At 40.6% G+C, this 19,113-nt stretch overlaps 1 protein-coding gene across 3 annotated transcripts in view; it reads left to right on the top strand.

The window, feature by feature from the left end:
- The window catches only part of LOC5575526 (beta-1,4-glucuronyltransferase 1), a 339,501-nt gene that overhangs the window by 25,488 nt on the left and 294,900 nt on the right, over positions 1 to 19,113 (top strand). The window contains exon 2 of one of the 3 annotated variants that reach the window (XM_021848017.1): positions 15,251 to 15,301. The exons of the other annotated variants lie outside the window; for them this stretch is intronic. The gene's annotated coding sequence lies outside the window, so the exon portion shown is untranslated. The remainder of the gene's footprint in view (positions 1 to 15,250; positions 15,302 to 19,113) is intronic. 3 annotated transcript variants of the gene reach the window in all.

Consider the following 19,113-nt stretch of genomic DNA (forward strand, 5'->3'; position numbering starts at 1 on the left):
CACTACTCCCGAGGTATAAAATAGTTTGGAAGACGTTAAAATTGAATTGTAATTGACTACCATTTTCTTGTAATTTGATTACATATTTCAGCGAAACATTTCAACCAAATCGTCATCCAAAAGACGATTGTTCGGAATATGAGTCTGTTCGGAATTTGAGACATAACAGTAGTTGCCACATGACGTCTGTAGTTGAAACTGTAAAAACTTGAAAAAAATTGAAATCAAAAGCTGAAATGGAGTCAGATTTATTTGAATTTGTGGGGAAAAAGTTGCTTGAAAAGAAAGTTGGGGTCAATTTAACCCGACTAGACCCAGTGACCACCCGGAATATTTTCAAACCGGTGAAATTTCCAAAAACTACGATAATAATTGAAAAAACAAGACATCCAGACGATTATATTCGAAACAAAACGACGGCAATCGATCAAGAATTGCTGAAATGGCAGCAATTTGATTTATTCCATATGCTGGGCGTACACGGGTTAGTTGCATCTGGAAGAATGTCTTACTCGATTTTTTTATATCATGATAAAGAAGTGCTTATATATACAATATACAAAGAATAGATAATAATTAACACTGCTAAGACTTTTGTGTTTTCAAATGATATTTGTATTCCGTTTGTCTACAGACAATACAGGCTCTTTACTTGTGTAAACATCAAATTTGGTTGTGATGTCATTCTATCGTAGCAGATCTGGATAACTATGTGTAATAACTGGATGTCATTCTATCGTAGCAGATCTGGATAACTAGATTATTTCAACAAATTTGTTCGAGGTGGATAGGAATGACGTCGTCGGGTAGCTGTCAGTTTTCGGATTGGTCAGTATTTAATCAGACTGGACTAAGGGCTTTTTCATTAGCTTAAAAAAAATGTCTCCAAGCATTCAAAATAACAAAATATTTGCATATTTGCTGTAATATTGGAGACTATCTGTTCGATGAAACATGTGTATCAAAGTTGCATCGGAAAGATCAGAGTAGATGGAGTTCTTGACTTATTTTTATAAGGCCAGAAAATCATCTAGTCCGGTGTCTGAACACCGACTATATAGGGAGCCGAATCCTATTCCTGACACTTTTGATTAACTTCGGCAGTGGGGATTTTGAAAGCTTGAAAGCTCATCTTTGGCCACAATAAGCGTCGTACAGATGCGCTTCTTATTGCAAAGTTTCAAACAATTCGGTCGAGAAAAACCCACCATGCCAAAGTGAATCATAGAAGTGCCCTGACCCTGCACCCTAACCTTATAAATTTTGCAAACCGTGACAAATGCATGGATTAACATCAAATAATTTGATGAGGCGATGTTTTGATGAGTTTGTCGTTTCTAATTGATGATTTTTCACATAAAATAAAAATTTATATCATAAAAATTCGAGAAATAAGTAACATTTACACATATCTTTTGCTTCGAAATCTGGAAACTGATTTAAGTTTGCTTCATATTCCGGACACTTTTGCTTTGAATTTTCGGACACTTCAGCTTTTTTTTAATTTTACGTTATTCCAAAACATCGAATGCCATAACGCCGAATGCCAAAACGTCGGAAGGAACATAATGTCGAAAGGACAAAAGGACGAAAGGAGAAAAGTAGAAGAAAAAACCAAACGTTACATTGAACCGAACGCGATGTGGAAAATGAGATTTGAAAAGCAATAAGGGGTCATTCACAAATTACGTCACGCTCCAAGGGGGAGGGAAGGGGGTCAGGAAAAGCGTGACAAACCTTACAGAAAAATCGCAGGACTCATACAAAAAACGTGTCAAATGGAGATAAAAAAAGTTTAAATTAACCATGACATAATTTGTGTACTATCCCTAATTGCTGTTGAAAATTGACTGATTTTGACGTTTTGTCCCTTTCGACGTTTTGGTATTAGACGTATTAGACGCTGGCATTCGAAGTTTTATCTTTCGACGTTTTGTCTTTCGACATTTTGCCCCTAGATTGAAATTCACGCTACACATATTTTAGATAAGTGTCACTAACGCTTCTCACATTGGATAAAAACTGTTTTCTATTAAAAAATTGATCGTTTGCTTTACGAAATCATTTGTTGTTTCGTAGAAACTTTATCTGTTTTATCCCTGCTGATCGTATCTTTTGTAAAATGCACGAACCCATTTCATCAGTTGCACTAAAGCTTCATAAACTAGTAATCTTTAAAGAAGTATTCGTACATTGTGTTTCAATGCTCGATCTCGATACGAAATTTCGAATTTTGATTCAAATTGTTTGACTCATTACGTGTGGTAAAAGTTTCAATTACAAAATGCTTTGTACAATTCAACAATGATTTGTGTTCAACTTGAAGAATGATTATTATTACGAAGTAGTTTACATACATGCTATAAAATGGTTTTGTAGCAGAAAATAACGGAATAATTTCTACGTTCAAACAATCGATTTCGTTGTATTTATTTTCAGTGTGCTATGTTAAATCTTATCGATAAAATCGGTATTGAAATACAACGTTGTTAATGAGAATCAACTATTTTGACGGTTACCACTTCATTAGGGTGTTATTCAAAATTTCATCTAACGATGTTTTTTAACCCTCTAATACCCAACCCCGCCTTTAGACGGGGTACACTTTGGAATTTTGTGTATTTTTTCGTAGCTCGCAAATCAAAATGATTTTATTTTTGGCTTATACCTTGACTCATAACACGCATATAAGAAAAGTTTTTTATGACTTTTGAAACTTTTTTGTATTTTTAAAAATTGTTTGAAAAATTGCATTCTTATATAACCTACAAATGCCTGGGCTTCATTTAACGTGTAATATAAAAAATCGTAACTTTTATATTTTTCTACGATTAACCTATCACAGACGAAGAGCATGGTGGTATTAAAATCATTTCAAACCTGTTTTTCCGTTAGTTACACGGAAAATAAAATACGCTCCGAAAAAAAAAAAATTAAAAATTTAATATTTTTAAAAATACCGTAACAATTTAGATTTTTATTATTGCCAAAAATCAACAACTAAAAAAGGCTTCAAGAAAAATGAAAAAAGCTAGGGATGTTCAAAAATAAAAATTATAAAAATCAAAAACCAAAATTTAAAAATTTGCGAATAAAAATAAATAAATGCCCAAAACGTGTTTAGAACGTTTTAGATAACGAAAAATAATACTTAAATCGAAAATAAAAATTTGGGTATTAGAGGGTTAATCGCTTAGATGTTTTGAAACTGACGTAAAAAGTGTTGATGGCTTAGTTTATTTTATTTTATAACTAGTGGACCCAGCAAACTTTGTCTTGCCATCAAGTAGGCTGTTGAAAAACGCCATGAAACGTCCCGTACAAAAAGACAGTTCCGTTCACTCCCATTTTCCAAACTTTTGCGTTCAATATCCTGGGCTTTTTATTTACACAAACACGTCGGAACACGTCAGGAACATAACAATGGAAGAATTTTCAAAATCCGATAGCCCGTTCCCAAGCCATTTCGTGACATACAAACACCACTCCATTTTTATTTATATAGATAACGGTAAATGAAACACCGTGATTATGACTACCGTCGTTACGTTTGGCGCGCGATGTTCTACGGTTATCCAAGTTATACAACCATCAGTGTTCCATAAACGCCAGATTATTCGAATTATTCTGAAGGTGACTGCGCAGTGCAGTATGTTTCTAAATAATCCATCAGCGCCAGCAGAAGGCGGCCTCTAAGAGTAATTGATTTTCATAGCAAGGTGCCTGTGATCGGGTCTCGCATTTTAATCGAAGTCTTTTTTGCGCATTTCCACCATCGGCCGGCTCCGAGGAAAATTGAATCGCATTAGGAAACTCCTAAACTCCGACATAAAGTCTGAATGCACTGCACTGACTGACTGGAGTTGAGAAATCCGATCTGAATGGGCTTTGGTGCCTCCGGTGCGAGATCCGAGATTCGATTCGCTATTATAAGTATCGTGGTTCGCGCGGCGGTCGGATCTCCTCGGAATGGACATTCATTGATTGAATTTAACAAAACTTCGAGCTTGATCTTCAATCGCAGACTGTTTGGCCGGTTGGCTCGGTGAGGCAATCATCGACGATCAAGGGGATTGCCTGATTGGAGGATAAACGTAAACAAATTCTTCAAAGAGTCGAATGAATCTCATTGTGTTGCGTGCGTGGAAATACGGGCAGAAAAGATGAATGGAGGCCACGCGGCTCCGGCGATGAAGATTCAACGCCCAATAGCCTGAACAAACATATGAACCATACAGCACACGCAAACAGAAGCCGGATCGATCGGTTGTGGAATGAATCCACGGTTGAACCGGTGAAGTTTTTTGTGCTTCATCTCCACACACTACTAACCAAATTATTGGGCGGGCGTGATGCAACAGATAGTGTGCACAGTGGATACGGGATATGAGACAACGGTGAAGGTAAGGTGGGTTGAATTGAGCTAAAAACCAGCTCAAAGCAGGTGTTTTTCTGAGCAAAAGACAGAAAGTATATAATCACTCAGTATAATGAAATGAGCTATACTTACTTCAATTTGAAGCAAAATTATGCAGTAGCTATAGGATAATATCTGAACACTACCCGAGGAAAGGCGGATAACTGGATGATGATAACAAATTTTATTATCACTGTTATCAATTTAAATGATCAATAAAAAAAAACTTTGAAAAATTGGATACTAAGAGTGTCGATGTTTTTGAGATACTGATTAAAGATCACACAACACAGATGTCTGTTTTTGAAATTACAAAACCTTTGAATGGTTCGTCGCCATACCTACCTTGTGTCGACAAATTTCATGTTTAGTCTTCATCTATTGCAATAGATGGCCTTTACAATTGAGGTTACAAGAATCGCATCATTTACGAAGATGAATTCAGATTTTGTAGCTTCTGAATCGCTCCCACCAAAAAAATCTCCGATCCGTTTGTGACGATCGATGCTACTCGGCCTAAACCCCGACGGTGGAGCTAGCCTACTCCGGCTACGCGCTTCTTCATGCTTCGATACTGGCCGGTAGAGTGCCAAAGTGGGTCCAGCGATTCCGGTTGGAGGATGGCTTCCGGTTCACTGGCGCTCCGACGACTCAAGCCGGTGATACGCTACGTACTACTCAGAGTAGTCTCCGGCGGTGGATCTATCCTACTCCGGCGGCGGAAGATCTCCCGAACCGATGTTATCCGGCCAGATGCCGAGGTCGGTCCTGCGATTCCGGTGGTGGGAAGCTTCCGGTTCACAGGCGCCCGACGACCATTTGCCGGTGGTATTTCGTGAATTACTCAGCTAGACCCCGGCGGTGGACTCAGCCTACTCCGACTCGAAGTTGGTCGGCCAAGTGTAAGGTCGGTTCTGCAATTCCGGTTGGAGGATGGCTTCCGGTTTGCAAGCGCCCCGACGACCGCTTTACTCGGTCTGGAGGATCCGACCACGGAGGATCTAGCCTACTCCGATCGCGACCCGGAGATCTCTGGTTTTCACGCCATCTCCTTTGCAGCAACGACATAGTCGCCGTTATTCCCCTGTTCATCGCATTCCAGGTGCTTTCATGCTGGCACATGTTGGCACGATGTTGTCCGGATTTAGAACGCTTACGGTTTCTGACATCATCTCTCTTCGTATATCCCTGAATCGAGACAATGTGGAGATTCTGCGTGTCCGAATCTGTGCAGATATTTCCGGAAGCATCCATGGCCTTACAGAAACTGGGTCAGGAAGAGGTTAACTTCTCCATGTATTCTGGTCGTCCGATGTGGACGCGTGGACGGTGTGACACGTTAGGAATGAGCCTGTGGGTCCTTACTATCTCCGAGTTATTCCACTCCTGCTGCCACTTGTCCATTGTATCCAACCTAATGGTATTCCTCACATTCCTATTGTCCCTTTTCTGGTAGCATGCGATGTCCTCAGCCAGAGTGATGCAGTTGGGGATCATTCCGGCGATAACGCACACTGCCTCCGATGATATAGTGCGGTAGGCACTCGCCACCCGTATAGCCATGAGCCGGAATGCACCTGCAAGCTTATCTCGGTTACGTTTGGTTTCCAAAGCTGCAGCCCAAGCCGTGGCTCCGTACCTCAGTAAAGACGATGATACGGTTGCCAGAAGACGCCTCGTGCTGCTTCTTGGTCCTCAAATGTTGGGTATGATCCTAGCTATGGTGTTAGCTGCTTTCGCTGCCTTTTCGCAGGCATAGTGGCTGTTGAAGTTTAGCCTGTCGTCGACCATTACTCCAAAATGCTTTGGAGAGCGTTTCGATGGGATTACGTGTCCTCCGACTGCTGAACCGCCTTGCAGTTGCTGACCAGCACCACCTCCGTTTTATGATGAGCCAACTGCAGCTTGACTCCAGTCATCCACAATTCAATGGTGTCTAACGATTCCGCGGTCTGCATCTCCACTTCCTCCGCAGTCTCACCAGTTATCGTAAGAACGACGTCATCTTCGAACCCGACGATCTCGACTTCATTCGGCAGTGACAAGGTTAGCACTCCATCGTACGTCATGTTCCACAATATTGGACCAAGTATGGATCCCTGTGCAACTCCCGCCGTGACTTCAATTGACATCCGTCCCTGGTTTGTGTCGTAGACCAGTACCCAGTTCTGAAAGTAACATTGCAGAGCCTTACACAGATATTCGGGAACCCGCGTTCTGTGTAGGGCTGCGGCGATAGCCCCCAAACTGGCACTGTTGAACGCGTTCTTGACGTCTATTGTTACCACTGCACAGTATCGATTGCCTCTCCTCTTCTGGTTGGACGCTTTCTCCGCGCACGCGATGACTGCCCGAATAGCATCCACTGTCGAAGACTTTTTACGAAATCGGAACTGCATTTTCGACAATCCGTTCTCGCCTTCCGTGTAGATCGTCTGCTTGCCAAGGATGACCTTCTCCAAAAGTTTTCCAAGAGTATCCAGCAAGCATATTGGTCTATATGAAGCAGGATCTTCTGGCGGTTTTCTCAGTTTTGTCAGCAACACCAGCTTCTGCACCTTCCATCTGTCTGGGAAGCAGCCTTCCGCTAGACACTTCTGCAATGCTATCCTGAATATGTCTGGGAACGCCAAGATTGCTGCTCTTCACTGTCACCTTCAGTTTGTCGGGACACATTTCAGCTGGGGTAACGGGGCCCTTGATCTTCGCCATCACTACTCGATAGGCGTTGCCCCAGGGATTTGCGTCAGCTTCCCGGCACAACTCCTTGTAGCAGTTTGTTCTACTCGTCGCTATCTCCCGTTTGAACGCGGCTCTGGCCAGTCGGTAGGTCATTTTACGCTCTTCCGTGCTGGCTTCGGATCTAGCTCTTTGCACGCGTCAACACAGATGTCTGTTTATGAAATTACAAAATCTTTGAATGGTTCCTCGCCATACCTACCTTGTGTCGACAAATTTCATGTTTAATCTTCATCTACTGCAATAGATGGCTTTTCTAATTGAGGTTACAAGAATCGCATCATTTACGAAGATGAATCCAGATTTTGCTTCTGAATCCCTCCCACCAAAAAAATCTCCTTCCCGTGGCAGTTATATAAATGTAGAGGTATACTCGGTCTTTAGTAACAATTTATGCCACACTAACATTCCTTCCCTTCCCATATGACCGTAAGGACGTGGTTGTTGCCGTTATTGACACTGTAGTTTGTATTCTGAAGATGGTAAGCTACTCCCAAGCTTCGTCTGTTGGTTCTTTGTGCAATTCTGTTTGTTCGGGTCAATCACGGTGAAGCGACTACGAATTGTATGGTCATCTATGCTCATGCTCTTGCTAAAAATTCTCACATATATTGCATTCTTCTACATAATGTTTTTTAATCGGTTAAACCTATGAAAATCCTCAGATATGCTGTGGTGGCTAATATTGCCCCGCATAGTGTAAAATTGCACAAAAAATACTGTTTTTCAAAAATGTTTCAAAAAAATTCTAAGTAACCTTTTTTACAAAATACAACAGTGCTACTTGAATACTATTACGAAAGAATTTTATCCCGGGCCTTTCAAAAGTTCTTACTGGGATTGTTTCTAACACTATGAGAATTCTCTGTAATAAATCCTCCAGAAATTTCATCATTGATTTCTTCAAGAAATTTATGTTCATATTGCTTTCATCTGACAATGAATGCAACCTCTCAGTAAACAAAATCAAGACCGCTTAGCAACCAAATCTCATCTTCTACGAAATCCCCCTTGAAACGGTCGAAGTTGCGTGTTACCGCCAAGATTGAGTTGCCAGAAAATTGCCTGCTAATCCGCCAGAAGATCAGCGCTCAGCTGCAATTGGGTGGGTGCAAATGCGTAAAGTGATTTTTATTAGCGAACAAACGAGGCTTGGAAAACAAGAAAAAAAAAACGCAAGCTACTCATAAAAAAGCGATGGCTCCGATTTTAATCATTTGACCTGATTCAGTTTGCAGCACAGTGAGTTTTCGTCGGTTGCTCTACTGTAGTCATCGCTGCCGGCAACGTGGGCGGTAAAAGGGGGAGTTCCATACGCGTGGTTTACTGTGAAGACCCAGCGAACGCGTTTGCATCGAAGACAAGTAGGCGCAGACGAAGCAAATGCGACTGATTACCCGAATAAAACATTACAATTAATAAAAAAAAATGAACCTTTTCGAACACTATAAAACCTATGGTGTAGAGTGTTTTGCGCGAAAATTTTGTAAAGTTACATAACGACCCCAGTTTCCCTTCTCAAAATGCTATTTACAATTAACTCAATGGTACAAAAGGATAGAACATTAAAATAAATGCATTCCGTTCTATGGTTAATGTTTTGAAAAATATGGTATTTTTACAATAAAATTTATTTTAATAATATTTTTTATCAGGGTACCCTACCGTTTATCAAGCCCACCTGGGTTCGAGGGGAGCAGGGGGCATGTTAACGTGCAAATGGAAAACCTCGTTGGCTTCAGTGCTCACGGTTTTCCCCCGCTTTACCAGTGGAAATTAAAAGATGCATGGGAAAAGGGTTTGGGGAGCGACGACGACTACGACAACGTCGAGAGAGAAAAACACGCCAATTAGCAACAAGCAGTCAATTGTTTTCCAATTAGCTAGCAGAAAAACATTACTGATGTTGGGACTGGGGTTGGTACATAATAGTTCAAAATTAAGCACTGTTGAAATGTGATTTTTATTTCGGCCGAGCACCGAAAACAACCAGATGGAGTAATAGAGAGTTTATGTTTGGGGGTTTGAAAATGGTCTCACATTCAAAATGCTATCGGGTTGCTTGTGAATGGATCGACTCATAGTTTTATGCGTTCGTTCTCGAAGCGGAAGTCGAAAGCGCGATAAGAGCCCCTGTTTGAAGTGGCGGCACTTGAAATCGGCAGGTTTCTACGCAGTGCGCTCTGTTGCTAACTCTGCATTCTTGGACAGTTGAATCACTGAGAAAATTGTTTGAAAAATGTGGATTTGTCATCTTCTTCTTATTCTTTTTATTAATTCCTTCATTAGTATCTTTCATATCTTGCATCTAGGTGTGCTGTGTTAGGCAGCACATCCCAATTCGGTAGCACAAAATTTAATAATTATCAGCAAATTTACATTTTATTTGCCGCAGCAGTACCAGGGTTGTTAACGTTGATCAACGATTAACGCCGTTTCGTTGATTCGTTGACGTTGATTGTAACGATCAACGAATTTTGCGTTGATTTTTTGGAGCCGTTGATCAACGCCAACGTTAACGCTTGGCGTTGATTTAACGTCAACGGTCAACGTTAATTTTTTACGTTAATCATGGCCTTTGCCAAATTTTCAGCAAATTCCAGAGTTTGTTTCAAGTAGGATATGTAATGTAGCGAGAGACAAGAAATAAAACAGCAAAAAAGTTAAAACTAAATTTTCGGTTTATTTATCTGTTGTGTTCAGACCTAAATAAAAAAGTATGTAGTTTATTGCATCTACTTTTACGTGAACTTTTTTTGAACTTGTACAAAATTGTACATTTTTGAGGCACTGTATCACAGTTTAGTTGGAATTGCGATTAAATAAGAATGACGAACTACAAATAACCGGTTTCCTCACATTGCAGTCATTTTTTAAGAGTTTCAGAAGTTTCTTAAAAGACAGAAGTAAGGAACTGAGAGATTTTTTAATTTGACTACAAACGGTAAGGAACCGGCTCCTACTATTGGCACTTTACATTCGCCTAAGCAGTGATTTTTTCAAAGCTACTTAGCTCATATTTGGCCACAATAAAATCTCATATTTGCGTCGTATTAAAGTGCTTCTAATTGCAAAGTTAAGTGGTTCGTGGAAGTGCCCAAGTGGTATGTTCTGCAAATTTACGTAACTTTTGAATGTGAAGAACTTCGTTGAACAAATCAACCACCCAAAACATACCGTTTTTGAATTAGGTAAAAAAATCTCTCGGTTGCGTTTGTCTTCGATCAACCCTGTGGAACTTTTTGGTAAATGACTGCAATGCAATATAAGTAATTCGCTATAGATAAAACGTCAGGTCATTTGTAGTTCGTCATTCAAAATTCAGTCTTCTATAAGAAGCTTTATCCGTCCGTCGGTATAATATAGGGTTTCCCAACCGATGGTCCGTCGGTCATCACTAGATGAAGACTTCTCAGGCATTGGTATATTTAAAATCTTTCAACTCCTTATCGTCATCCATTTGTGCAATATTCTTGAAAGTTCATCATCATCTATCATTATTAATTTATACAAAAGAAGTTCTAAATAGAGTTCCAGACGAAAATTTCAACGAATTCTTCTCACGACTTATAACTGGATCCTAAGAACCTTTTAACATACTTATAATTTTCGATAAAATCTTTGTGGAATGTTCCCAACTATCTTATCTGGCAGTTATTTTTGTAGGAATTTCACCAGATCCTTTTTGAAAATTCCTTGTTCTTGGAAAAATGCTTCTTATACTGTACTGGACACGTACTTTATGCGCATTGGTCATTTTTCATATTAAATGGTCAAACTTGATATTCTGGGTCTCGGGTACAATTGAACTGAAATTTCCACCCTATCTCATAAACAGGAGAATTAGGTGTTCCACAGAATCACACTGGACGAGAAATTTGGAGAATCGAATCCCTGAAAAACGTCTTAAAACGGATCGAAACGTTGGACAAGATGAAAAGCTTGATTTTTTGGTTTCTTATAACGTTAAAACCCTTTTCTTATGCTTGATATGGTTCCCTAACAGAGACATCATTTCCACGTACCACGCTTTTCTCACTGCGTGACTTAACTTGACTTGACTCGACTTGACTTGACTTGACTTGACTTGATTTGACTTGACTTGACTTGACTTGACTTGACTTGACTTGACTTGACTTGACTAGACTTGACTTGACTTGACTTGACTTGACTTGACTTGACTTGACTTGATTTGACTTGACTTGACTCTAATTCTTGAGAGTATTTCGCTTCAAATCCTTAAAGGGTTTCCTGAAAAGATTCCCTTGAAATACTGAAAGGATTTTCCTCGAAATCCAAAGAGGATTTCCCTCGAAATCCTAAGAGGATTTCCCTCGAAATCCCAAGAGGATTTCCCTCGAAATCCTAAGAGGATTTCCCTCGAAATCCTAAGAGGATTTCCCTCGAAATCCTAAGAGGATTTCCCTCGAAATCCTAAGAGGATGTCCCTCTAAATCCTGAGAGAATTTCCTTTGAAATCTTGAGAATTGAAGGATTTTCCTCGAAATACTGACAGAATTTCCCTCGGAATCCTGAGAGGATCTCCCTCGAAATCCTGAGAGGATTTCCCTCGACTTCCTGTGAGGATTTCACTCGAAATCCTGAGAGGATTTCCCTCGAAATCCTGAGAGGATTTCCCTCGAAATCCTGAGAGGATTTCCCTCGAAATCCTAAGAGGATGTCCCTCTAAATCCTGAGAGAATTTCCTTTGAAATCTTGAGAATTGAAGGATTTTCCTCGAAATACTGACAGAATTTCCCTCGGAATCCTGAGAGGATCTCCCTCGAAATCCTGAGAGGATTTCCCTCGACTTCCTGTGAGGATTTCACTCGAAATCCTGAGAGGATTTCCCTCGAAATCCTGAGAGGATTTCCCTCGAAATCCTGAGAGGATTTCCCTCGAAATCCTGAGAGGATTTCCCTCGAAATCCTGAGAGGATTTCCCTCGAAATCCTGAGAGGATTTCCCTCGAAATCCTGAGAGGATTTCCCTCGAAATCCTGAGCGGATTTCCCTTGAAATCCTGAGAGGATTTCCCTCGAAATCCTGAGAGGATTTCCCTCGAAATCCTGAGAGGATTTCCCTCGAAATCCTGAGAGGATTTCCCTCGAAATCCTGAGAGGATTTCCCTCGAAATCCTGAGAGGATTTCCCTCGAAATCCTGAGAGGATTTCCCTCGAAATCCTGAGAGGATTTCCCTCGAAATCCTGACAGGATTTCCCTCGAAATCCTGAGAGGATTTCCCTCGAAATCCTGAGCGGATTTCCCTCGAAATCCTGAGAGGATTTCCATCGAAATCCTGAGTGGATTTCCCTTGAATTCCTGAGAGGATTTCCCTCGAAATCTTGAAAGGATTTCCCTCGGAACTCTGAGAGGAATTCCATCGAAATGATGAGAGGATTTCCCTCAAAATCCTGAGAGGATTTCCTTCGAAATCCTGAGAGGATTTCCCTCGAAATCCTGAGAGGACATTTATCGAAATCCTGAGAGATTTCCCTTGAAATCCTGAAAGCATTTCCCTTGAAATCCTGAGAGGATTTCCCTCGAAATCCTGAGAGGATTTCCCTCGTAATCCGGAGAGGAATTCCCTCGAAATCTTGAGAATATTTTCCCTCGAAATCCTGAGAGGATTTCCCTCGAAATTCTGAGAGAATTTCCTTTGAAATCTTGAGAATTGAAGGATTTTCCTCGAAATCCTGAGAGGATTTTCCTCGAAATTCTGAGAGGATCTCCCTCGAAATCCTGACAGGATTTCCCTCGAAATCCTGAGAGGGTTTTCCTCGAAATCCTGAGAGGGTTTTCCTCGAAATCCTGAGAGGATTTCCCTCGAAATCCTGAGAGGATTTCCCTCGAAATCCTGAGAGAATTTCCCTCGAAATCCTGAGCGGATTTCCCTCGAAATCCTGAGAGGATTTCCATCGAAATCCTGAGTGGATTTCCCTTGAATTCCTGAGAGGATTTCCCTCGAAATCTTGAAAGGATTTCCCTCGGAACTCTGAGAGGAATTCCATCGAAATGATGAGAGGATTTCCCTCAAAATCCTGAGAGGATTTCCTTCGAAATCCTGAGAGGATTTCCCTCGAAATCCTGAGAGGACATTTATCGAAATCCTGAGAGGATTTCCCTTGAAATCCTGAAAGCATTTCCCTCAAAATCCTGAGAGGATTTCCCTCGAAATCCTGAGAGGATTTCCCTCGTAATCCGGAGAGGAATTCCCTCGAAATCTTGAGAATATTTTCCCTCGAAATCCTGAGAGGATTTCCCTCGAAATTCTGAGAGAATTTCCTTTGAAATCTTGAGAATTGAAGGATTTTCCTCGAAATCCTGAGAGGGTTTTCCTCGAAATTCTGAGAGGATCTCCCTCGAAATCCTGACAGGATTTCCCTCGAAATCCTGAGAGGGTTTTCCTCGAAATCCTGAGAGGATTTTCCTCGAAATACTGAGAGGATTTCCCTCGAAATCCTGAGAGGATTTCCCTCGAAATCCTGAGAGGATTTCCCTCGAAATCCTGAGAGGATTTCCCTCGAAATCCTGAGAGGATTTTCTCCGAAATCCTGAGAGGATTCCCTCCGAAATCTTGAGAGGATCTCTATCGAAATCCTGAGGGGATTTCCCTCGAAGTTCTGAGAGGATTTTCCTTTTCTTAGAAATTCTGACAGGATTATGCTCAAAATCCATAAAGGTGTTTCCTCGAAATTCTGAGAGGATTTCCCTCGAAATCCTGGGAGGATTTCCCTCGAAATTCTTAGAGGATTTTCCTTGAATTCTTGAGAGAATTTCCCTCAAAATCCTGAGAGGATTTCCCTCGAAATCCTGAGATGATTTTCTTCGAAATTCTTAGAGGATCTCCCTCGAAATCCTGAGGAGATTTCCATCGACTTCCCGTGAGGATTTCCCTCGAAATCCTGCGAGAATTTCCCTCGAAATCCTGAGAGGATTTCCCTCGAAATCCTGAGAGGATTTCCCTCGAAATCCTGAGAGGATTTCCCTCGAAATCCTGAGAGGATTTCCCTCGAAATCCTGAGAGGATTTCCCTCGAAATCCTGAGAGGATTTTTCCTCGAAATCCTGAGAGGATTTCCCTCGAAATCCTAAGAGGATTTCCCTCGAAATCCTAAGAGGATTTCCCTCGAAATCCTAAGAGGATTTCCCTCGAAATTCTGAGAGGATTTTCCTCGAAATTCTGAGAGGATCTCCCTCGAAATCCTGAGAGGATTTCCCAGCAAGGTTCCTTCGAAATCCTGAGAGGATTCCCCTCGAAATCCTGGGAGGATTTCTCTCAAAATCCTGGGAGGATTGCCCTCAAAATCCTGGGAGGATTTTCCTCAAAATCCCTAGAGTATTTACTTCGAAATCCTTAGATTTCCCTCGAAATCCTTAGAGGATTTCGCTCGAAATGCTGAGAGGATTTCGCTCAAAATCCTAAGAGGATTTCCCTCTAAATCCTGAGAGTTTCCTTCGAATTCATCAGAGGAATTCCCTTGAAATCCTTGAAGAATTTCCCTCGGAATACTGAGAGAATTTCCCCTGAAATTCTGAGAGGAGCTTAGAGCCGAGAAATTTTGCTTTCATAATTTTTGTTTCTCAACAACATTTTTAATTTATTGATATGTCGTCTCTAATCTGTTATGACATTTGGGAGAAATTGAACCTAGCTATAGATGAATTGGTTTCAAATCGTTCGTTTGCTGGCCACTGGCTGTTGAAGATGATTCGAACACGTGCAACCGATTCTATTGAATCGCAAGTTGAAGGAGTTTGGCTCAACTCACAGCACGGTAGTCGAGTGGGCTCGAGAGAGGAAAAAAATAGAGATAGCGAACAAACAGATAGATTTATGCTGACTGCTGCAGTACACCAAACCAGACGCAGCTTGAGTGCGGGTAATTTGTTGTGGATTCTTCTTTCGGGTGAATTTAGGTTAGCAAAGGTTTACTAGGTCGCGTCTGTTTCGGCGTAAGATGAGCCTGATCTTGGACGAATAATTGCTGTGAAAGTGAACATGCGTGGTTTGAATTGTCTTTCTTCCAGGAATTCCAAAAGCGACACATGCTGTTTCAAGTGATATTAACAGTTTGTCCTTTCTCTTCTTTTTAGGTACGTTTGGAAGCTTCAATCCTGGATGGATACTTGAAATCATGTAAATGGGTAAATATTCGAACTAAGTTACACAATTATTCAATTTGTAAGTCTGCATCGCAAACCGCAATATTTATCCGAAAATAATTAATCAAAAATTGCAATCCAGTCCGATGCAGAGCCTTCGAGCGCCGCTACTTCGCGGTACTCAAATTATCGACTGGCTCGAAACCATCGGATGGCTCGAATTGGCTGACCATCGCCGTTGCTCTTTCACACAAAACCCGTAATCGGTCGGCATTGGTTCGGTCTAGCCTAGTCTGAAGGAAATCTGTAGACGAGTACAAGCAAAAAAAGTTAAATTGCAGTATGATCGCAAATACTTCACCTCCGCTTCGCATCCTTCAAAGTAGAATTGGAAAAGGGGTTCTCAACTGGTTTAAAGCATTTGCATAACAGTGCAGTGTCAAGACACTTTTTCTAATACAGTGAATTCTCCCCAACTCGATATTCCATATTTTCATATCGTTTACCAATACATCCCCTTCTTATATTCAAACTTCCAGAATTTTCTTGTGGTGGAAGTGCAGAGGGCTCTTCGGCTTCCATAGAGCAAGTAACACCTCAACATTTCCCTCCCATCCCCAAATTGACCTGCATTCGGACTCAGCTGGTGTCATTCCTTTGATTGTATGAGGCAGTCTTAGATGAAAATATTTAAGGTGGACTTTCTAGAGGATTTTTTTTAAATCCCAGGATGAATTCTTGCAGCTTGATCAAAATTCATCAAGAAAACTCACACAGCCTTACATCAGGATTAAGAAATCAATCATACTCCTAGATTCCTAGTCTCTGTTAAAATCTCAAAGTTGTTTCGCTTTCCTTGTTTGCGAACCACTGTATTATGCAACTAGCCGATACTCGCTCCATAACCTACTACACCGAGATCAAACCGAGAATCGATTAAATCTCGCTCGGTTTCGGACTCCGTTCCCGTTGGTTTAGCGTAGTTCCTCCGTCACGTCCGTCTACGATCACCACCAATCTTTGTTCTATCAATGCGGTTTCTCAGCGATCAACTAGCCGCGGTATCACGGACTGCCCGCTAATTGTTTAAAATCAATTTGAAACGTAAAAATTTACGGTAACGCCTACCATGGACCACAAATTGCCGCGATAACTAGCAATAGCGAAACCCTCGACCAAGCTCGCTGATTGAAGACCGGGTAAAAATATCGAGAGTGAATCTTGTTTCTATTTTCGCTTTTTTTCACTCCACTTCTTGAAAGCCCTCCACTCATTTCAACAAGTCCGCTAACAAACAGTCTTGAGGAAAATGCTTCAGCCAACTAGGGGAAGTGCACCAGTTATGGCCATGGTGGTTCTCTATTTCGCCATACGTTTAATTTCGATAACTTTCATATTTTAAATCTTTTTGAATGATTCCAACTATCACGTGTGGACCATAACTGGCATGCCTACCCTATAGGTACAGTGCAGTGTAGTTTGCCAGCGAAGCACGCGATTCATGAGTGGAGATAACAGAGAACCAGCAATCACGTTTCTTCTTGGAGCTGTTGATTTGGGATTGCTCCGGCGAGTTTACCGGAGGAGTGTACGCTGCTTGCCAAATATAAAGTGTGCAATGAGCCAACTATAACAAACGGTTGGATGCAGCCCTCCTTGCCTCACTTCACGGTATCTTTTTTCTTCTTTCTCTCGAAATTAACAGGCCAGTGAAGTTAATAATAATGTCTAAAATCCGCGCCAAATTGTTTGACTGTTGCTTCGTTACATTGGCAGAGAACGATTTCATGCGGTGTGATTATCTCAAGAGATAGTTATACGATATGAGATACGATGTGTAAAATTAGATATGGCTGTTAACTTTTGGGCTTTGTCTAGTTTAAATAAAAATTAAGAGTAGTTCATGCAATTCTTTTTGAAAAAAAATGTTTATCGATTTTTTACTTTTAATAAAATTCAAATCATTCCCAATCCAATCCAAATCCAATCCAAATCCAATCCAAATCCAATCCAAATCCAATCCAAATCCAATCCAAATCCAATCCAAATCCAATCCAAATCCAATCCAAATCCAATCCAAATCCAATCCAAATCCAATCCAAATCCAATCCAAATCCAATCCAAATCAAATCCAAATTCAATCCAAATCCAATCCAAATCCAATCCAAATCCAATCCAAATCCAATCCAAATCCAATCCAAATCCAATCCAAATCCAATCCAAATCCAATCCAAATCCAATCCAAATCCAATCCAAATCCAATCCAATCCAAATCCAATCCAAATCCAATCCAAATCCAATCCAAATCCAATCCAAATCCAATCCAATCCAATCCAATCCAAATCCAATCCAAATCCAATCCAAATCCAATCCAAATCCAATCCAAATCCAATCCAAATCCAATCCAAATCCAATCCAAATCCAATCCAAATCCAATCCAAATCCAATCCAAATCCAATCCAAATCCAATCCAAATCCAATCCAAATCCAATCCAAATCCAATCCAAATCCAATCCAAATCCAATCCAAATCCAATCCAAATCCAATCCAAATCCAATCCAAATCCAATCCAAATCCAATCCAAATCCAATCCAAATCCAATCCAAATCCAATCCAAATCCAATCCAAATCCAATCCAAATCCAATCCAAATCCAATCCAAATCCAATCCAAATCCAATCCAAATCCAATCCAAATCCAATCCAAATCCAATCCAAATCCAATCCAAATCCAATCCAAATCCAATCCAAATCCAATCCAAATCCAATCCAAATCCAATCCAAATCCAATCCAAATCCAATCCAAATCCAATCCAAATCCAACAAATCCAATCCAAATCCAATCCAAATCCAATCCAAATCCAATCCAAATCCAATCCAAATCCAATCCAAATCCAATCCAAATCCAATCCAAATCCAATCCAAATCCAATCCAAATCCAATCCAAATCCAATCCAAATCCAATCCAAATCCAATCCAAATCCAATCCAAATCCAATCCAAATCCAATCCAAATCCAATCCAAATCCAATCCAAATCCAATCCAAATCCAATCCAAATCCAATCCAAATCCAATCCAAATCCAATCCAAATCCAATCCAAATCCAATCCAAATCCAATCCAAATCCAATCCAAATCCAATCCAAATCCAATCCAAATCCAATCCAAATCCAATCCAAATCCAATCCAAATCCAATCCAAATCCAATCCAAATCCAATCCAAATCCAATCCAATCAATCCAATCCAAATCCAATCCAAATCCAATTCCAAATCCAATCCAAATCCAATCCAAATCCAATCCAAATCCAATCCAAATCCAATCCAAATCCAATCCAAATCCAATCCAAATCCAATCCAAATCCAATCCAAATCCAATCCAAATCCAATCCAAATCCAATCCAAATCCAATCCAAATCCAATCCAAATCCAATCCAAATCCAATCCAAATCCAATCCAAATCCAATCCAAATCCAATCCAAATCCAATCCAAATCCAATCCAAATCCAATCCAAATCCAATCCAAATCCAATCCAAATCCTTCAGAGATGCAATTATTCCCACGAAATCCTCAGCCATCTTTCTCCAATCACAGTCAACAAGTCGTACTTAGTCCGTGTCGTCGGTAGGTTAGCTCAGCTGCCACAGCTGTCTATTTTGACATTTGAGAGTCATTAGATCCATCGAAGCAAACGTACCGTCAAACGGGGTAACTTGCAACAATTTTCAACTTCAAAGCTATATGGATGAAAAATTTGAGGATTCAGATGAGACAAAAACCATCTAGTACCCTAATCGCCACGTGAAGAATACCACACGGTATTAATTTTATCAATGTTTGATCTTCAGGGATCAGTAG

This window comes from Aedes aegypti, chromosome 2 (assembly GCF_002204515.2).
Source record: "Aedes aegypti strain LVP_AGWG chromosome 2, AaegL5.0 Primary Assembly, whole genome shotgun sequence".
Lineage (NCBI taxonomy): Eukaryota > Metazoa > Arthropoda > Insecta > Diptera > Culicidae > Aedes > Aedes aegypti.